Source organism: Pterocles gutturalis, unplaced genomic scaffold (assembly GCF_000699245.1).
Source record: "Pterocles gutturalis isolate BGI_N339 unplaced genomic scaffold, ASM69924v1 scaffold4456, whole genome shotgun sequence".
Taxonomy (NCBI): domain Eukaryota; kingdom Metazoa; phylum Chordata; class Aves; order Pterocliformes; family Pteroclidae; genus Pterocles; species Pterocles gutturalis.
The window spans coordinates 31398-49391 of record NW_010097587.1 but is presented as its reverse complement, the minus strand read 5'-3'; the positions used below and the strand labels follow the sequence as shown (position 1 = coordinate 49391).

Sequence of the window (17994 nt, the reverse complement as noted above, 5' to 3'; positions counted from 1 at the left end):
CCTTCCAATCTCTAATATTCTGTGATTCATATCAGTTAAACTAGCAGTGCCACTGGCTATGTATACTTAAGAATTTTGATGCCAGCTTATTGAGAAAAGGGAACAGAAGTGCATCTAGACGATGCCTGAGCTGTGAGCATGTCTGGGAGTCTCACAAGAATGATTACAGTGATGCTCTGGCTGCACGAAAATATGTGAGTGGATGAACTGTAGTCTCCAGTGTGGTCATGCAGCTGTCCCAAAAGAGTTAACTGCTCACCCATGAGGACTTCCTTAGTTAAGAAGCCAAGGAGAAGTCATTTAGATGTGAAGGTGGAGATATTTGGTTTGCTTGGCTTAAATGTATGGACATGAACTACAAGAAGAGAAAATCAGCATATCCTGCAAGCCATGGTGATATGCAGCACACAGTGAAGTGGAAGTAAGCACTGCAGAGCTGCACAGTAGGTCAGAAAGCACATCCTCTGCTTCTGCCCTTGCGGAATGGATCTCGCTAGAACAATGCTGGGAATTGGGAGAAGCTCAGTTGCCATGTGTCTGCTCTTTTGTCCCTTGCTTATTAAATAAATAGACCATATATCTCCCTCTGCCATGAAGCCTGTCATCACAATCAATAGGTTTCAGTGTGGCAGAATTGAACAGGTGTAGTGGGCTTATTTCTTCTGTGAAATTGCAGCAGTGCTGACTCAGATATTTTCAGTGAGCTGTAAAGGGAGTGCTTTTGACTAAAATATCCTTTTGTCTTGGATTCTTCCCTGCAGTTTATTGTTGTGTCTGGAAGATGCCTCCCCCTGTGAATTGCGGACTTTGAGCTTAATGTCAGTACTCATTAAAGTGTAGGAAGAGAAGAAATTTAACAGACCAGAGTTGAACTGCAGTAGAAGGAAGAATTTAGTGCACCGTTTCCAGGGGGTTTGCTTGCTTTTAATTGATGCACTCAGCTTAGGTATGGCAGGTATGTGTACTTTATAGCAATGCCTCATGGACATGTGTTAAAATAATCTAAACCCTCTCACCTCCTGCCAGGTGGGGCTGTACGTATGAAGTAACTCAATCTAATTGTTGCAGGCACTGAACAGATGGGGTTTTATTGTCTTGAGTGCTGGGAGTGTGTAAGAGAGCAATGCCAGCAGGATCCTTGCCCCAAACAGCAGCTTGCTGAGACACAACTTGCTGCAAGAAGGCTGGCTTGTGGCTGGGAGTTTTGCATAGGTCTCCAGCAACCATGATTGTGATGAAGTGAACGGGGCAAGAGGATAGGTGGTTTATATTAACTTTAGTCTTTGTATTAGGTGTAATTTACTTGCTGCCTTGTGCTTGAGTAGTTTCCAACATATCACATAGTAAAACACTCTCAGCTCTTTTCACATTGTTTGTTTAAAATACTTTGTGGAGGTGGTTGTTCTTATTCCCATTTTATAAAGGGAGAAGTTAAGGCATGTGAGACTGAGAGGAAACTGCTGTAGCAAATCTGAGAGAAACCGATCACTTACTGATTCCTGGTCCTGAACTATAACCTGTATCTCAGGTCTCCTTTTTTGTAATAAAGCACCTTTATAAAGTAGAATGTGATAAGACGACTATGCCCTTTCCTGCTTCTGCCTGTTCCTGGCCTTCATCGTTGTACTACAAGCTTAGTGCATGCTGGAGTATTTGTCCATCTCAGATAGTGTCAGTTTTTATTACAGAGAGAAAGTGAACTGGCTGCGTTTGCCATGCATTCGACTTGACTCGATGAAGACAGAGATGCGCTCACTGCTGCCCAGTGCACTGCACTGGTGTGAGCATTTAGTTGAGAAGACGAATGTGTGTAGTGGGTATAGAGTCACCCTTGATTTCCTACAAAGAGGTAGATACCAGCCAAGTGTTGCTACTTCTCTGTTCCGCTGTAACCGGATATAGGAAGAAGTAAGCTTGCAGTGCTGCTTTTATTTTAGAAGAAATGTTTGCATATACAAAGGATGCTTTATGCCAGACACTGCATGCTGGACCTGCAAAGTATGTGCAAAGACCAGGCTCATGCACTGAATGATGGCTCAGCATTCCTTCCCATCTCTATAATAAGCTTTGCAACTTTTCTGTTCTTCCCTTAGCCTACTTTCAGCACCTCCAGAGTGCTTAATTTCATTGCTCAGGACAAGAGGACAGTGTTGTCTTTTGGGACACTGGAAATGTGTCTGCTGTCAAGCAGGAGTGGGTATTAGACAGCTCATCTGCAATAACTTGATGGGGAGAGTTTGGAGGTCAGAGAAAACGTGCTGAAGAAGTGCTGCCTGCCTGAGCAGAGTGATTTTGCTTTCCCTGCACATTGGATCCAGACCAAGCTTGTTGTGAGGTTAAGGCGGGCAGGGTGGTGTTTCTTGCCACAGTGGATCCATGTGGACTGGAAGATGCTAGGAATTAAGGGACCAGTAGCTTAGTGTTGCTGGTGCATTTCACTTAGCACACGTAATGTTACAACTAGTGTCAAATTAAACTGAGGAATCAGTTAAATCTTTTCTTTCCATGCATGCCATGTTGGCTTTCACAGGAGCCCTTTCCTGTCAGCAGACTGCTTCTTCAGAAGTTGTTCTACTCTGAGCTTCTCTGAAGGGCAGCACTGATTGTTTCTGTTTTTCCAGGAGAAACTCTAGACATAGTTTTTAAAGACTTTATAGAAACAATTTAAGTGTTACTTACTGGCTGGAGACCTACTGCAGCCACAGCAGAAGCAAGCCCTGTTGCAGTGAAGATGGTGAGGGGGGGGGAGTGCAGTTCCTGTGGAGGCGTATCTTCTCTCACCTTAGCTCAAGGTGAGAGCCACAGTGGGAGATGTTGCCTTTTTGGGAAAAAAAAAAAAAAAACTAATAGGGTCTGCTTCTCACCTTCCACCCTGTGTGTTTTTGAGGGAGAAAGGGTTAGTAACAGTCACTTCAGGACTGGCCAATAGTTGCAGCTTCAAGAACAGCCAAAGCAGAAACTTTACACTAGTCATAGCTTGTTGGTTGGCAGAGGACAGACTGCCCTGGCATCAGTTGCTGTTGCTCTGATCATCTCTGTCCTGCAGTCTTTTCACCTCTGTTTTTCTTGATCCTACCTGCCTTCTGTCTGTATTTCTTACTTCAGTATTCTCTTTTTTTTTTTTTTTTTTCCCCCTGTCCTTGGGTTTGTCTCCGAGTGAAGTCTTTCATGACACCCAGTTACAGCACTGTTATATTTTCTGTTGCCACTGCACTTTTCTGAGCTTTCCTTGTTCTCTTGCATCTGAGATCGTTAGCTCTCTGGGACAGAGGCTTCCCACCACGCTGTATTTGTACAATAACTGTTACAGTGGGACCCGCTTTTACTGTCTAATAATATGATTAATACAGCTAGTACAAATAAATAATTCATTAGCACTTAGGTTTCTAAATTGGGGTGGGACACTTTATATTTTTCCTGCAATTGTTCCCTTCTTCCCAAATAAATAAATAAATGCATTAAATATGCAATAAATGCATAAGTAAATAAATTGAAGTGTTCTTTGTTGTTTGTCCTGAGGAAAATATGAGTTCATATGTGTCTTTGTATGGCTTCTGGCATCATGGTGTCTAGGTAGGTTGCTCTTCGAAGAGCTACATGAAGAAGTGATGGGAGAATGTGTGTTTTTCTGAGACCACTGGCAGGGCTAGTGTGTAAATGATACTCACTGGGAGATTGAGGAATAAAGAATGTGGAGATTGCTTGTGGTCTGCCTTGGAGCACTAAGCATCAACATTGAGACAAGGCACTGGGACCATTTTTAAAAATTTTTATTCTTGAACCATTGTTTTACCTTCTGCCTGTTCAGCATCCTTCCCCTGTCCAGAGACAATCACCTCTGGTGCCAGTTGACTGCTGAACTGTGGATCTGTCAGAGGAGGCAGTGCTGCTGAAGCAACACCTCTCTAGTCCTAGGGAATTGTGTCCCAAAATCACTTTGAAATTGGTATGACAAATGGCAGCCCGCCCCACTGAGAGACTGATGGTGTGGAAATATGTAGGTGTGTATGCTATCAAAGGCTAGTTCGGGAGCTGCACTGTTTTGTCTTTCATTTGACACTTCACCATTTCCTTGTTTTATGAATGTGTTGAAGATGCTAGTGCTTCATGAATACCGAACACAAGGCTCTTCTTTCCTTATTTTTTTTGCATGATCGATATGAAGATCTCAGCAGAGCACAGCACATCACAAATCTTTCCAAGCACTTCAACTGCTCCCTTCCCTCTCCCCAAAGGTACTGACTGCTATCCCAATCATCAAGGCGATCACAGTGTAAATATAAAACATTGCCAAGGCTCAGCTGTTACATGCTGGTGTGTGAACTAATGATGGCAGAGCTGCTGTTGTGTTGTCCATAAGGGGGAGACTGTGCCTAAAAGCTCCGGTCCCCTGTTGTCTCCTGTGGAGTGGCAGCTTTGCAAAGTGAAATTCCAGCTGTTACTCAGTAGCCCAGGAGGCCAGTTGCCTAAAAGTATGCCCCAGGGACAAGGTGGATTTTGAGAGATAGAAAAAGAGCAGAGGCATATTAGAGTAGTTGATGCAGAAAGGTGCTGCTTCTGCACAGCAGCTTGGGCTGGGCAGCGATGGAATCTCTCACAGCAGATGTGCGAGGAGGAGCTGTACCGTATGCAGAGCCTGGCCTTGGTAGCGTATGCTGGGCAGTAAAAACCTGGCTGCACAGAGGCAGGATTGAATCCAAGCTCTTCATGCTCCCCTGCCCCAGGCTGCCTCCAGGTTCAGGAAAACAGCTCTGCAGAAAAATCAGGCTGGGAGGCATTCTTCAGAGTGAAAGAGCTCGCTTAAAACAAATTAAACAGACAGACTTCTTCCTCTAGTCACTGAGGAGCTGTCCATTTGCCTTCAGGGAAATGAGGAAGGAAACTGGAATTCTTTCTTTCCCTTAATGTCTGTTGATTCTTGCGGCAGTGGCAGCTGGTTGCTGGTTTTGCTTTCCCTGGGTGAATCCCAGCTGTGATTGCAGGTGCCGCTCCACTAGCTCAGATCTGAGCAGGGACTTGTGAACAGGCGGCCCATGTTGAAGTGCTTCACAGCAGTGGATACAAATGAATGCTAAATCTGTTCCCTGGTAAATGTTGGAACCATGTGAGTGCACTGAACCCCTCTGAGCTGCCAAACCTTCTGTCAAGCCATAAGTTAAGTTGTTGTAAGTCTGTGTTCCCTTTTTTTCAATAGCTTGTAGTGTGTCCTGTAGGAGTGTAAATATGACTCCAGCCAGGCATGAAACATGCAGCTTGAAAGCCGCAGTGTTCGAGAGGCTGGGTTATAGAGAGTGTGATTGTGACTCACAGGAGCTGCTGCTCTGGTCGTATTGAAATGGGAAGAGTCTGGGCACGTCCACCTGCCTGCTTGCCCTGCTCCAGAGGAGGAGGGGCATGGGAAGCCTGGCAGGGGCCCTGCTCCGTTTGCTTTACTGATCTAACTGTCAAGGCAGGCGAGACTAGAGAAGCCCCTGTGCTAAGGACATACTGATGCTGGAGTGGCTGCCCCTGTGCTTGGACGGCATCTGGTGGGAATGTTGCAGTGAATCTCCAGGAGGTTCTGTTTGGTGTTTTGTTTTTTTTTAATGCTTCTCCCACTCCCTCCACACTGTTTTTCTTTATCTGTGTATTTAACCAAGAGGGGATTTCTTTCCACTGGCTCTGATTGGCACCACTAAATATCACTTATTCCTGGACTTGGGCACCAGCTCTTAGCTGTGATGAGGTCTGGAGAAAGGAGCTTGAAAGCCCTTCTGCAGGGGAAGGTGTGGGGAGGAGGGAACGCATTAGAGGGCAGTGGAGGGAGCTGGAGTGAATTTTCATGCTGATGAATATGAGAGTGAAAGCAGTGACTGCTGCTGTGGTGTAATTTGGCCAAGCAGGTGTTCTCCAGGTGCTGTCAGCACACATCTGTGTGGGCTGTTCCCATGATGGGCATTTACCTCGGCAGTGGGTCTCATGAGTAATATCCCAGCTAGACCAGCAGCAAAACCCAGCCTGGGGAGACTTTACTGTCTTGCCATTTGTCTTCTCAGCTGCACCTGACGAGCAGAGGAGAAGCTGAGGAAATACTCCAGCTCCAGTTTGAAATTTTTTTTTTCCCCTGATTATTTCACTTTCAGTGTTAGATTTCTCATACCTGCCTCTAGATCCACCTAGAAGGGAAGGGGAGTGTGTTGGTGCAGGCAGTGAGAGAAATGAGGCTGAGGAGTAGGAGTGATCAGTGTTTCTGCTGCTGGGTTTGGGACACTGTCATAAGTTATCTCTAATGACCTAAATTGGGGCTGAGGACTAAAGTAATTATGGAAGGAAGTCGAGGTAGTGGCTGCAGTGATGAATGACTACAAATAAGAGCCAACTACAACATTTTAAACATAGTGAAGATCTAAAGCAATAAACCATCAGCTTCAACACATCAGGCAACAAAATTCCGTAGAGTAAAATATCAGGTGATACCGATTTTGGAATGGATGGGGAGATACAGTTCTGAGCAGGCTGGGGCAGCAATGGCCAGGTTCGCTGTGTCTCTGCTGGAATGCTGAGCAACTCGCAGCCTGCTCCCAGCAATTCCCTCTGCCAGAGCAGCAAGCACAGCCCTGTATCTGCTGGGACAAATGCACCCATGCATAGGGCAGAGTCAGTGCTCACAATTTCCAGTGAGCCCGTGACTGAATCTGCATTGACCTCTTGGCAGGGAGCATGCCTTCGGCCGAGCGAGCAATACTGTGCTGTGAGGGAGGAACTATGTCTTGCAGGACTGTGGCTCCATGTGCACTGACTCAGGCTGATGGGGAATTTCTGCTGCATCCCTAAGCTGTTCCTGAGACCTCTGAAAATTTCCCTCTGTTTCAGAGCCATCATCAATCACTTCAACCCGAAGATAGAGTCTTATGCTGCGGTGAATCACATATCACAGCTCTCAGAGGATCAGGTAAGCCAGGCGTGCAATGACCTTTTCTCATGTTGACCTCTGGATATAGATGTTTAAGAGTACCTTGTGCTTACTGGGACTGATGATGTTGCAGCAATATGAGGGGTGAAGGTGGGACTCTCATGTTCCTTGTCCAGGTGTGGGCAAGAGAAAGAGAAGCAAGGCTTGCTTTAGCCGATTTTACCATCGCATGCAGGCATTTGGTCCCACAAATGCAGAAGGAATGGTACAAATGACAAAAATGTGCAGCATTGTTGGCAAGTTTGGTTGGAGACTGTGAGGATGCTGGTGTTTAGAATGGGGCAGGAAGTTTTTGGCAGTGAATTCAGTTATTGCAGAACTGTTGGGCATAACTTGATTTTCCATGATATTGGGGAACTAGAACTCAGGCAACTGTTGGTAGAAATTTTCTAGGGTAATTGAATTCCGTTGTTTTAGATTTTGAAAAGAGACAGTTTTAATAAAGAGGGTGATAGGGTTAGGTTTCCCTTCCTTAATGTGGCCTGGTTCGCTCTCTTTGTGTCCTGTTTGTATTGCATAAATGTGTAAATGTGGCTTTTTGAAAATAGGCTTCTCTGCTTGGTCTCAGGAAGGAAAGAGATGGCCTATTTCCCAAAATAAAATATTGGGATTATATGTTAATCACTCTTGGAGAGGTAAATGACTCTGCAGGAGCCTTTGGCGGACAAAATACATAGCTGGTGTGCAAGCTGGGGGGATCATCCCAGACACAGCTGTGTCAGCACCTCTGGAGCTTCCGGAGAAGAAATTCTGTGTGCAGTCTAGGACAGACCTCATTCGAGTCACCTTGGATTGCTCCTTCCACTGGATGGGATCTTATGCTTGTGCTTGTTAAAAGGTCCTGACCGCCTGTTGCTTTGCAATGCTTTTCTCTTTCTGCCCATGGTATTTTTACTTATTACTTGATGATATCCTTCCATGCTTCCCACTAACCTTTTCATTTATTGTCCTACTTGATCTGTAATATGTAACACCCCAAAGTCTCAGGTGGAATGCTGTACTGGTGCAGTGGGGAAAAAACTGAGGACCCAAGTGCTTTTTATTGTCTTTTTGATATAGCTGAATAGAAGAACAGTGGTTTTAATTTACTCAATTTTTCTGTATTGTTCTACCTTTGAGAATGACTGTACCTACAGCTGTGCTTTACAATGGTTCATGTTATCAGTCCTCATTCATTGATGATACTCTGATTACATCAACCCAGGCCCCTAAAAAAGAACAGCCTTTGATAGCCCAATTTAGAGTTGGGGGCTTGCATAGAGGGGAATTTTGCATAGTGTTTAGGTTAGTTTAAGAAATGAAATGAGCTTTTTACTGTCAGCTCTGTGTAGTATTCATCCCCCAGCAGTTCAGGGAGGTCAGGTTAAATCCTTTCTTCTTTGTGTGTTATTCTTTAAATAAAATCTCTAGTAGCAGGCAGATAATGAAATCAGTGCTGATGCATGGAGCATTTTGAGGAAGATGATTAGGAAGTTGAAAGACAGATTTCTCTTTTTTCTTTTCTCCCTTCGTGCTTTCTCTCAGTGTAGGGAGAACATCAAACAAAGCAAAGCAATAATAGGTCCTGGTGAACAGCAGAGAAATAAATGTCACTGTGGTGACGGACGGCGTGGTCTCAGTGAGGACGTTTAGTCGGCGCTCTGCAATTTGCTGCACAAGGAGGAAGGGAATGGAGACTTCTTGCCTCCACTTTCAATTAGGCAGTGAGCTCAGGTCTGTGTGTTGGATTGGGGTCTCCCCTCCATCAGTAGCTGTCCCACATGGTAAGTCAGTGAGAGGTAATGGTAGATGGCTGAGATCAAGGCCAAGGTCTGACTTTTGTGTAACAGAATTTGTTGTTTTCATTCTGTGTTAGCTGTTCAGCGTGGAGTCGGGGGTCAAGCTTGACTTCTGGCTACTCCAGTCTCTTTTTTTTCCTTCCAGCTGTACTTTTTTGTTTTTACATGTGTGTTCACTTAATTCCCCTTCCCTTTTCTCTCCACAAATATTTTCTACACAAAATCCACCCTCCTTTCCAGTCCTGTTTTTTGAAGTGTGCCACATTGAAATATTTTATGCTGACATTTAAGACATGCTACATTTGGGAGTGGTCATTCTCTCCTTTGAGTTATTTCGGTAGTTTCAGAAGATTGGTATTTCTTTACAGGGAACTTTTGTTTTTACTATTTTGAGGACCAAACTTTTCTTTTAATGAAACTTTCTTTCACAGATACTAGCCTTTGGCCACATTCTCATCCAGCTGCTCATATTCCTTTGTGGTATCTGAGAATCTTCTATTAATCAGGCAGGCATGGCTTTGACATAGCTCTATCTGAAGGGGAATTTCCAGCTGCTCTGAATTTCTTCCAGTTTTCTTGAACCTCATCAGCTTGCAGACTCTTACTTGAGCCTGTGTCAAAATTGCTGTGCTGCTCCCTCACTCTTCTGGCATCCTGTTCATGTGTTAGATGATTTTTTTTTAAATTATTTTTCTATTTGTGTATTTTTAGTATCCTTAAAAGTAGCTAAGTAATCAGCTGAAAGAGATTTTGCTCTATCTTTTTCTTTTCCTAATCCTATTGAGGGCTTTATTCCTTTTTTAATCACTAATGTCCGTTATTACCATTCTCAGTCTGTCGTTTCAGTGCTTTCTCCTTTTTTATTTATAAGCATTAACGTTAACATTACAAATCCCCATAGCATGTAATAGGCTCTTGAAAATGATGGACATGGGATTGTTTTAAGGGTAGACTGTTAATACCACTGTACATCTTCAGCCCAAAAGATCTCCAGGAACCATAGTTTGAATATACAGTTCTGTGTTCTAGTCAGGTATATTCACAAAACTTCATGGTACTGCTTTGCTGACTATTGTGGGGTTTATCCAGTGTTCAGATCAGAAATACTGGGAAAGAGACCTTTTTCTTTCCATATTCTCTTGAACAAAGAGTGGGAGATTCCCAGAGGCAAGCAAATGCCAGGGATTTGATGATGAGCCTCCTCAGTCTATCAGCACCATGTGAACCTTGCCAGTGCCGTTCTGCAAAGTCTACTTGCCAAAGCAAACTCATAATCCTTCCTAGTCGTTAGCTGTTTTGACCTTGCTGTAGTTCCTCACCATGAAACAGGAAATGGCTTAGCTGGTTATTGGCATCTTCCCTCACTTGCTAATTTGTTAAACCTGATTTTCAGTGTTAACTTATGTTTTCATGATATTCTCCCACTCAACGCGTTTGGCTCCTGCCTGCATGTCCTTTGAGGAACTGAAAGATGCTGTACAGTCAAAAGACAGGGTTGGCCAATAACTGCCAATGTAGTTTTAGCTCTTCCATGGAAGTGATTATTCCTGTGTCCTCAAAGATGTTTCAGTCCCTTCTCAAGTCAAAGGGCAAAATAGCCTTCTGTGAAATTAATTCATAGGCTTATCTGTACTCTCCAGATGCCTGGACTGCCTTGTACTTAATACCTTGAAGGCAGTGGACTTTCTCTGTGCCGTATCTGATCTGAGAAGCTCCCAACGTGTTTTCCAGCAGGAGGAGTTGCGGAGAACGGGGTCAAGGCAGCGAAAAAACAGCAACACAAGTGTTGCCCCAAGAAGGGCACACACAGACAAACAGACTGACAACACAGGACACGAATGATCTGGATGGGGTCTCACATCTGCCTTTTCTGGAGTTGAAAGAGCAACTTTTGTGAGAAGGCAGCTCTCTGCCTGATGGCGATGTGGCACAATTATTCTAGAGAGGCTAACCCCGAGTACTTTTGGTGAAATTTCCTCTGAACATGAATGTCTTGTGGTGCCTTGCATGCCAAGCAAGTCTTGTACCAGTAAGAGAAATTGCTCACTAGGGTCTCATTTTCTCTTTGGCACTTGTTCTTTCTATGATGTCTGCTCTAAGGGTCGTAAAGTTGAGAAGGCAGACACGTAGGACTGATGATGCTTGCTAGTTGGGAACATCTGTGTACTTTTTCTAATGGAAGCCACTCTTTCTTCCTAACCACAGCAGGGACACTGGGTACCTCCGATTTGGAGATGGCATAAAGTTCAGTGTGAAAGACTTTTGTCAACACCTGTGCTGTGTGTGTTGGTTTGGTAACTGCAGATGAAAAGTGCTGGGAGCCAGAACAGATTGTGATGGAAAAATGGGGCAACTGTATTGCTTTTGAAATTGTGACAAATGAGTGCAATACTTGGGTTGTTCCTCATTGTAATGCCTTTATAACTCAGGTAGCTGCAACCCATCTTGGTCAGGCAATCTCACAAAGCCATTTCCCTTTCCTCGAGGTCACACTTCAAATGTTGAATGCTCCTCCCTGCCCCCCCCATCCACATGGCTTTTTTTTACCTGGTGGGGCTTCGAGGGCTGAACCCGAAGTGCAGCCCAGAGAGCCTCCACCAGTGACTCACACGGAAGGTCACAAAAGGATGCAGTTGGGTTTAGATGCCCCAAAGTATTCTAATTCTGAGCCATTCATGGCATGGTTAATCAACTTGTTCTGGTTTCTGTAACTAGCAGCAAACCCCCTGGCAGATACCAAATGCTTTGTTGTCTTGTAGCGCTTCTGGTAGTGGTGTTAAGAGTTAAAAGCCTGTTGACATGTGTGGGTTTGATATTTTTTAAATGCTGAGTGCCATCAGTGCTAGGTATTACTATAATAAATCCCCCCTAATCTCTTACATTAATATAAGGTGTTGTGAGGGCTCCAGAAATACTTTAAAATCATTTTGGCAGAATGCTACTTCACTTCTGAAATGCAGTGAGCTTTGGGGTAGAGAGTATCAAGCTTGCTAGTGCTGTGTTGCACACAGTAATAGAAACGTGAAACTCCAGCTACGGGGTCACCAAGGCGAAGCCCTAATTTAAAGTCTTCACATCTTTGCAAATGAGGCAGCGATGTTGGGTTTCATGGTCTCATCACAGACACACCTACTCATGATTAATGGCTTGAAAGGGATTTTATTGTTTAAATAGAAAGAGCTGAGCTGCACCAGGTGAAATTGGAATCCCAGGTTTAAAAGGATCTTCTGGAGTTGGCAAATTGCTGGTTTGCTTAGCTGATGGTGGGGTTCTCTGGTTTAGAGAAGTACCTTTCTCTCTTTTTTTTTTTTTTTCCTGTTTACCAGAGAAATATCGCTACCATTTACTAATGCCTCAGACTGCTTTTAATGCAGTGTGCCAGACTGAATAGGTCTGAAGAGGCTTCAAGGACTGATCAGCTTTGCTTCAAGGAGATTTGAAGCTGGAGGTGAGCTTGGAGCAGTGACTTTGTGCTGCGTAGTGCCTTTATTTAAACATGCAGAATACAATAAACTGTGTGTCATTGGAGGAGGGGGGACAATGTGTTGTAAGCAGTTACAGGGACAAAAGAAGGGCTTTGTTTTGCTGGAGAGCTGTAACCCTATTCCTAATTCAGTCCCAGAAACCCCAGTAAGAAATGGAAGAAACCCTTCAATTCCCTTCTTTCAGGTTCAGCACAAGGGCGCTGCAGCATCCTGCCCATTACTGCTAGTGGCAGTTCACTGCTCTGAGCAGCGTGACCCTGAATCACCTTGACTGCTCCTGGAGCAGAGGAGTCTTCCCACCCTTTGTGCATGGCAAATGCGAAGGCATGGCTTGCTTCCTACCACTTCTGTGAGCTGTCCTCTTGGGCAGATTAGGGACTGCCTCAAAGTCAGGTGGCAAAATAAGTCCATTAAACTTCAAAGCAAGGCTTCCCTTCAGTTCTCACAGCTGTTTTCATATCCTTGCCTGGCTGTCGCTGGTACCACAGGGAATGATAAGAGCCTGCAAGCTGCTGTAGTGTAGGTGACCGCTGAACTCTGAGGACTTGTGTTGGAAGAGCTGCCTTCTGGAGCTGCTACTTGCTGCTGGCTGCAACAAGTTAAAGTCTCCTGGAGCTAGGTGAGTTTGTGTGCTGGGGCTACAGAGGTGACACTCAGGGGTGTGAGTTATGAGCCCAGCCTAAATCACAATTGGGAGCATGTTGAGTAGGAGCCATAGATTTAACTTTGTAATAAGCTCGTGGCCCATACTGTGGCGACAGGCTGATGATGTTCTGGTTCCAGTGCTTGTCCTGCACCCCTGGTGAATGTGTTTCACTAAATACTTCCCAGGTGTCTGGCAGATTTGTTTTATGTATGATACTTAATTAAACCTGGAAAAGGGGCTATGGGTAGCTAGAGGAAGGGGCTGCAGGCTGGGGTCTGAACTCCTTCCTAGCTTTCACTGTGCTGCCTTGAGCAAACCTTGAGCCCTGTGTCCTCCGAAGTGAGAGGGCGGCTGGTGTGGAGCCTTGGGGAGCCAGGCAGCATGTGAAATGCTGTGTGATCTGCCAGGGAAGGCAAAGCAGTGTTACGGATTGCCATCACTGCTAAGTGCCTGTGTAGGGCAGGGAAAGCTCCACAGAGGATTGCAGCAGGATGATCAAAACAGTCTGCATTTATAAAGATTAAATTACAACTTTGCACATCTACGACTAAAGGAGAAGCTGTCAACGGCTGCCTTGTGCGAACACACAATTCAATTTGCATTTTGTAAAACTTCAGATTGAGAAGGTTTTTTTAAATCCCTTGTGAAACAGGAACAATAGATGCAGGCTGTTGCCAGGTGCCTAATGCATATAGACACCGTGCAAACTACTTTCATTCTCTGTAAAGCTGGATTTATAGCACTATGCTTTGTTGCCCCAGTCCTGAACTCCACCCTAAGCTTCCTTACACTGTCATCTCTCTGCTTGGGAGTCCTAAAAGCAGACAGGCTATAGCCTGCTGTGCCAGTTACAGACAGCAATGTGGCTGTGAGGAACCATTCCTGGACTCAAATTCTCCTCTTACAAATGGGGACAGGCTTTGCAGTAACTGCCAGCCATACTCGTCCTGGGGCTTCTTTAGGGTAAAACCCCTGCCCTCAGACTCCGCTCCTCTTCCTTCTCTCTGGTAGCATCCTGCTATAACAGATGATGTTCTTCTGTCTTTTTCCTCTGGATCCTCAAGCTGGAGCTGTTTCCCAAAAGTGACAAATGGGGTCATCACTCTGATTTCAAAGTGGGAAGCAAATTGAGCTTTGCAGTCTCCACGCCTCCCAGAGCAGGAGAGTAAATGCTGCTGAGCCAAAAGGTACCGCACCTGAGCAGAGCTCCACTCAGCTGGAAGATGTGGGTTTTTGGCTCTCTAACACTTGGCATTTGGATGTTAAGACAGTAATTTCAAATTTCTTGTCTGCGGTAGGGAGCTCAAAGGCAAACCTTTTAATGGAGGAGAAAGCGGCATCTCTGATGCGTGTCACTCTTCCTGTCTTCATGGGAGATCTGAGGCAGGCAGCGGGAGTGCTCAGAGAGCTAAGATGTGTCATTCAAAGACAGCAAGCAGGGGGATGGATGTCCAGAGAGACTAGGAACTAGGGAAGGTGGTTCTGCATCAGCCAAGCGCCAGGGGCCATAAATCAATTCCACTGACTTAGAGGGCGCTTGGATTCCCCTGTGGCTCAGTTAAGGCTCAAATAAGCTCCTGGGGAGCTAAGTGTTGCTAGCAGCACAATGCTGTTTCAGCAGCAGCATCTGCATCATAGCTGGCATGTGTGTAGGCCTGTGGAAGGACGTTAATTCATAGCCCTGTGTTTGCTTTCACCTGAGCACCTGTTTGGAGGAGTTCCTCTTTTTTTCCAAACCATGGATTTATGTTCTCCATCAATAACTGCCTGACAGCAAGAATTGCTAACAGGGAAAGTCTATTCCAGCCACCCAGGCAAGAAGCTGATGAATTGGCCAGGACCATTGTCTGGAAGTACCTAGGATTTCTGAAATAAGCTGATGCGACCCAGCAGCCATCATTTACATCAATGTTAACTGGTGTGTCACGGTTGCATCAATACTAGTTGTAAATTAGGAAGCTTTTCTCTTTCATGAAAACACAGGTTAGTTAGGATGACCCCTGGCAGTAAGAGAATAAGTACGGAAAATCCGCTAATACCTCCTTAACATTTGGATAACAGGGGGTAGTTTCTTCCAGACTGACATCTGATGTTTCCAGTAGCCCCAGCCATATGCCTTAGCCTCCTACTTGGAAACCTTGCCACTAATTCTTACTGTGTGCAGAACCCCACTAATGAAATATTGCACTTAAGGCTTATTTGTGCACAAACCCCATCTTTGTTTCCCAAGTGTATTTTCCTCAGCAGTTGTGATTCACCAGACTGCATTTGTTTTTGAGATGGATGTAAAAACACACACTGAATGCTGTTGAAATCTTACTCTTGGACTTCCTGACTTCTCACAAAATGCTGAGTTGGGGTCCTATGTAGAAGCTGTAGAGGTGGAGAAGTTCTTGTGAGTGCTTCTCCCACTTGTGATGGCATGAATGAGCTCCTATCCCACTAATGGGCCGATTGCATCTCTGAGACAATGACAGCTGCTTGCAGTGGAATGTGCTGACAGAGAAGGACTCTGCGTCCTTCTGGCAAAAAGTATGGGGGGGTGCTTGCGTGATGTGGCTAACTGTTCTTGGGGTGCTTTGTCTTTGGGAAGGTCTGTACTATCTTTTGCAAACCAAGCTGAGCTGCCCTGGAGCCCCATGAGAGTGTTTAGCACAGTGGAAAGCCAGAAATAGTAGTATTGTGGTGATACTGTGAGAATTTGATTCTCTGGGCACTGCTATCAACTTCCCTCTGGTTATATTTCTTCAGCAACACCTGTGAATCAAACCATTCCTCTTCCTGTGAGCAAGACACCAATCTTTTCACTTAGGCATTGCATTGTTCTTTGCAGCCTTCTCCTAGTTCTGTGAAAATTAATGTTCCAAACCCAGGACGAATTAATCCATATGTGAATATAGAGGTCACATAGAGCCTACCCTGAGATGTCTCTCATTCTGCCAGCAGTTCTCCTTCCGAGTGTTTAAAGGAAGAGTGTGCTTAGCTGGCTAATGACTGAGTCTCCCTTTCCAGTCCTCTTCTGCACAGGAAATAGATATATTCCTCCCCAAACCTAGATACTAGCCTTTGCTAGTGTCATATTGGTGGTTAGGTGGAGTCGGGCGTCTGTCCAGCTTGCATGAAATGTTAGCTGTTACTGTCCCCCTAAGGTTTATCTGTGATTTTATGTAACAGGAGGTAACACAGAACGTGGACCTAGATGGAGCTTCATGTGACCGTATCTGCAGGGTTTGTTTTTTTTTTTTTGTCCTTTTCATTTCTTAGAAAAGGTAGCTGTGAGCTACAGTAGAGGCTTTCAAAGGCAATGTTTTGTTTGCAATAAGTACTCTTTTTGTTGAACATCTTGAAACACTAGCACAGGAGATATCTTCCAGCTGATGGAAATGGAAATGTGAATTTGTGAGGGAACCAACATGGTCGTGCTGGCACTTAGACTTCCTAACTGTCTGGTTTGGGTTTTTTTGCATCCAGGCTGCTTTGCTGGGAATTTTCTACCCTGTCATTAATGCTCCTGAAAACCAATGTCTTAATGGAAGCATCTCACTACAGACTCTTAGTTCTCACCTCAGCTATAAAGATGTGCTTTTCTGTTTTAAGTGATGGACCTATTTAATTACAGTTCCACCTACCAGTCACTTTGTAGGCATAGAAAGGAAACTTAGGTCTGTTGCTGGGCTGAACTCATCGGAAAAATAAAAAGAAAGCTGCTGTAATGCCTCATCTCACAGACACCTGAGCATGACACACTTTTTGCAGGGGAGAATATTAACATGATCTGAACTTAATTTCTTTAGCTGATGACAGTTTCCCACATGAGTTCTTGATGAGCTTTCCACCCTCAGTAGTGCCCAGAGGGATAATATTCCAGGACTGCTTGAGTCCTAAAGTGCATCTGTCATTATTTAATATGTTAATGTTTCAGAACTAGGACTTAGTGATGCTAGGGCTGGGCAGTTAGTGTCATAATAAACATCTCTGCATAAAGAACTCTGTTGCTGTACTGGCACCACTGACCACTGCTGTCCCAGTCGCTCATCAGGAAGTCAGTTGTTGAGTTGAACCAGGAACTTGTGGTCTTGTCTCAGGCTACTCTTAGCTTGAGACATAGCCTGGTCCCTCATTGTCACCTGGAAACTCTTCACTTGAGTGAAGCAGAGTTTGAAGATGGAGGCAACTGTTCTGTTGGGAGACCTGGATTGAAGCTGCCATGCTTTTTGTGCACGAGATTGTAACTCGATGTGACCTCAGCTTATGTTTGTCAGGGAGAGTTTTTTCTGCAATGAGTTTGGAAAAGGTCAGGTTAAGAAGCTTGAAGCAAAATAGCCAGTTGGTTTGATCCTGATCTTGGTTTTAAAAAAGAATGCAAATGCAAGAAAAATTTCAGAAGTCAAATCTGAGGAGTGGTAGGATTTTATTTTGATAGCATTCCCCTTTAAAAAAGAGGAAAGAAAAATCACCTGCCTGCACTCATACAAAAAGCCTTGTTTGCCAGCTCTCAACAGCTGTTTAAAAGCTGTTGTTTAAAAGCTGTTGTTTAAAAGATGATCCCAGACTCTGGACTGCTAACCCTGCCTCCAGTAATCTTACACAGTTGTCCCCAGGTGCTCACAGACTGCCGCAGTTTCTTCTGCCCTGCCTCTTGATACTAAGTCAAGAACAGATGCTGCAGACATATCTACAAAATATTGAAGATCACACCTCTCCTCTGTCACTTGCTCTTGAAGAAGGCGATCAGATCAGTCTGCTGCCGAGTGCCACTTCCTGACTGAGGTTTTAATGCCTGCTTGGGTTGTGGCAAGTGGCATTTCAGATCACAGGCTTCTCTTACTCTGTATAGCTCTTACTGTATGTTTCCTTCTCTATGGGTATTGTTGTTCTGGCACAATATTTGACATGGGTTTTTCCCTGCTCTTGTGTCTTCCATGGGTGGCTGTATGCCATCATGCTGCTCACAGCACACACATTTGAGAGGATTCCTTTGCATGTGCCTCTTCTGGCATTTTACAATCCTGTCTCTTTCAACATGTGATAGCAGAATATAAAGTAGGTCACTTTATTTCGTTTCTGCTTTTCTCAGTTCTGCAGCTCTTGTGATCTCTGAATTCTTTCTGAATATCAGACAGTTTTGGAGAC

At 44.6% G+C, this 17994-nt stretch overlaps 1 long non-coding RNA gene across 1 annotated transcript in view; it reads left to right on the top strand.

Moving 5' to 3' along the window:
- Positions 1–6848: 6848 nt before the first annotated feature.
- LOC104465278 overlaps positions 6849–17994 on the top strand; it is a 33246-nt gene continuing 22100 nt past the window's right edge. The window contains exon 1 of the long non-coding RNA XR_727591.1: positions 6849–6931. This is a non-coding gene — a long non-coding RNA (uncharacterized LOC104465278). The remainder of the gene's footprint in view (positions 6932–17994) is intronic.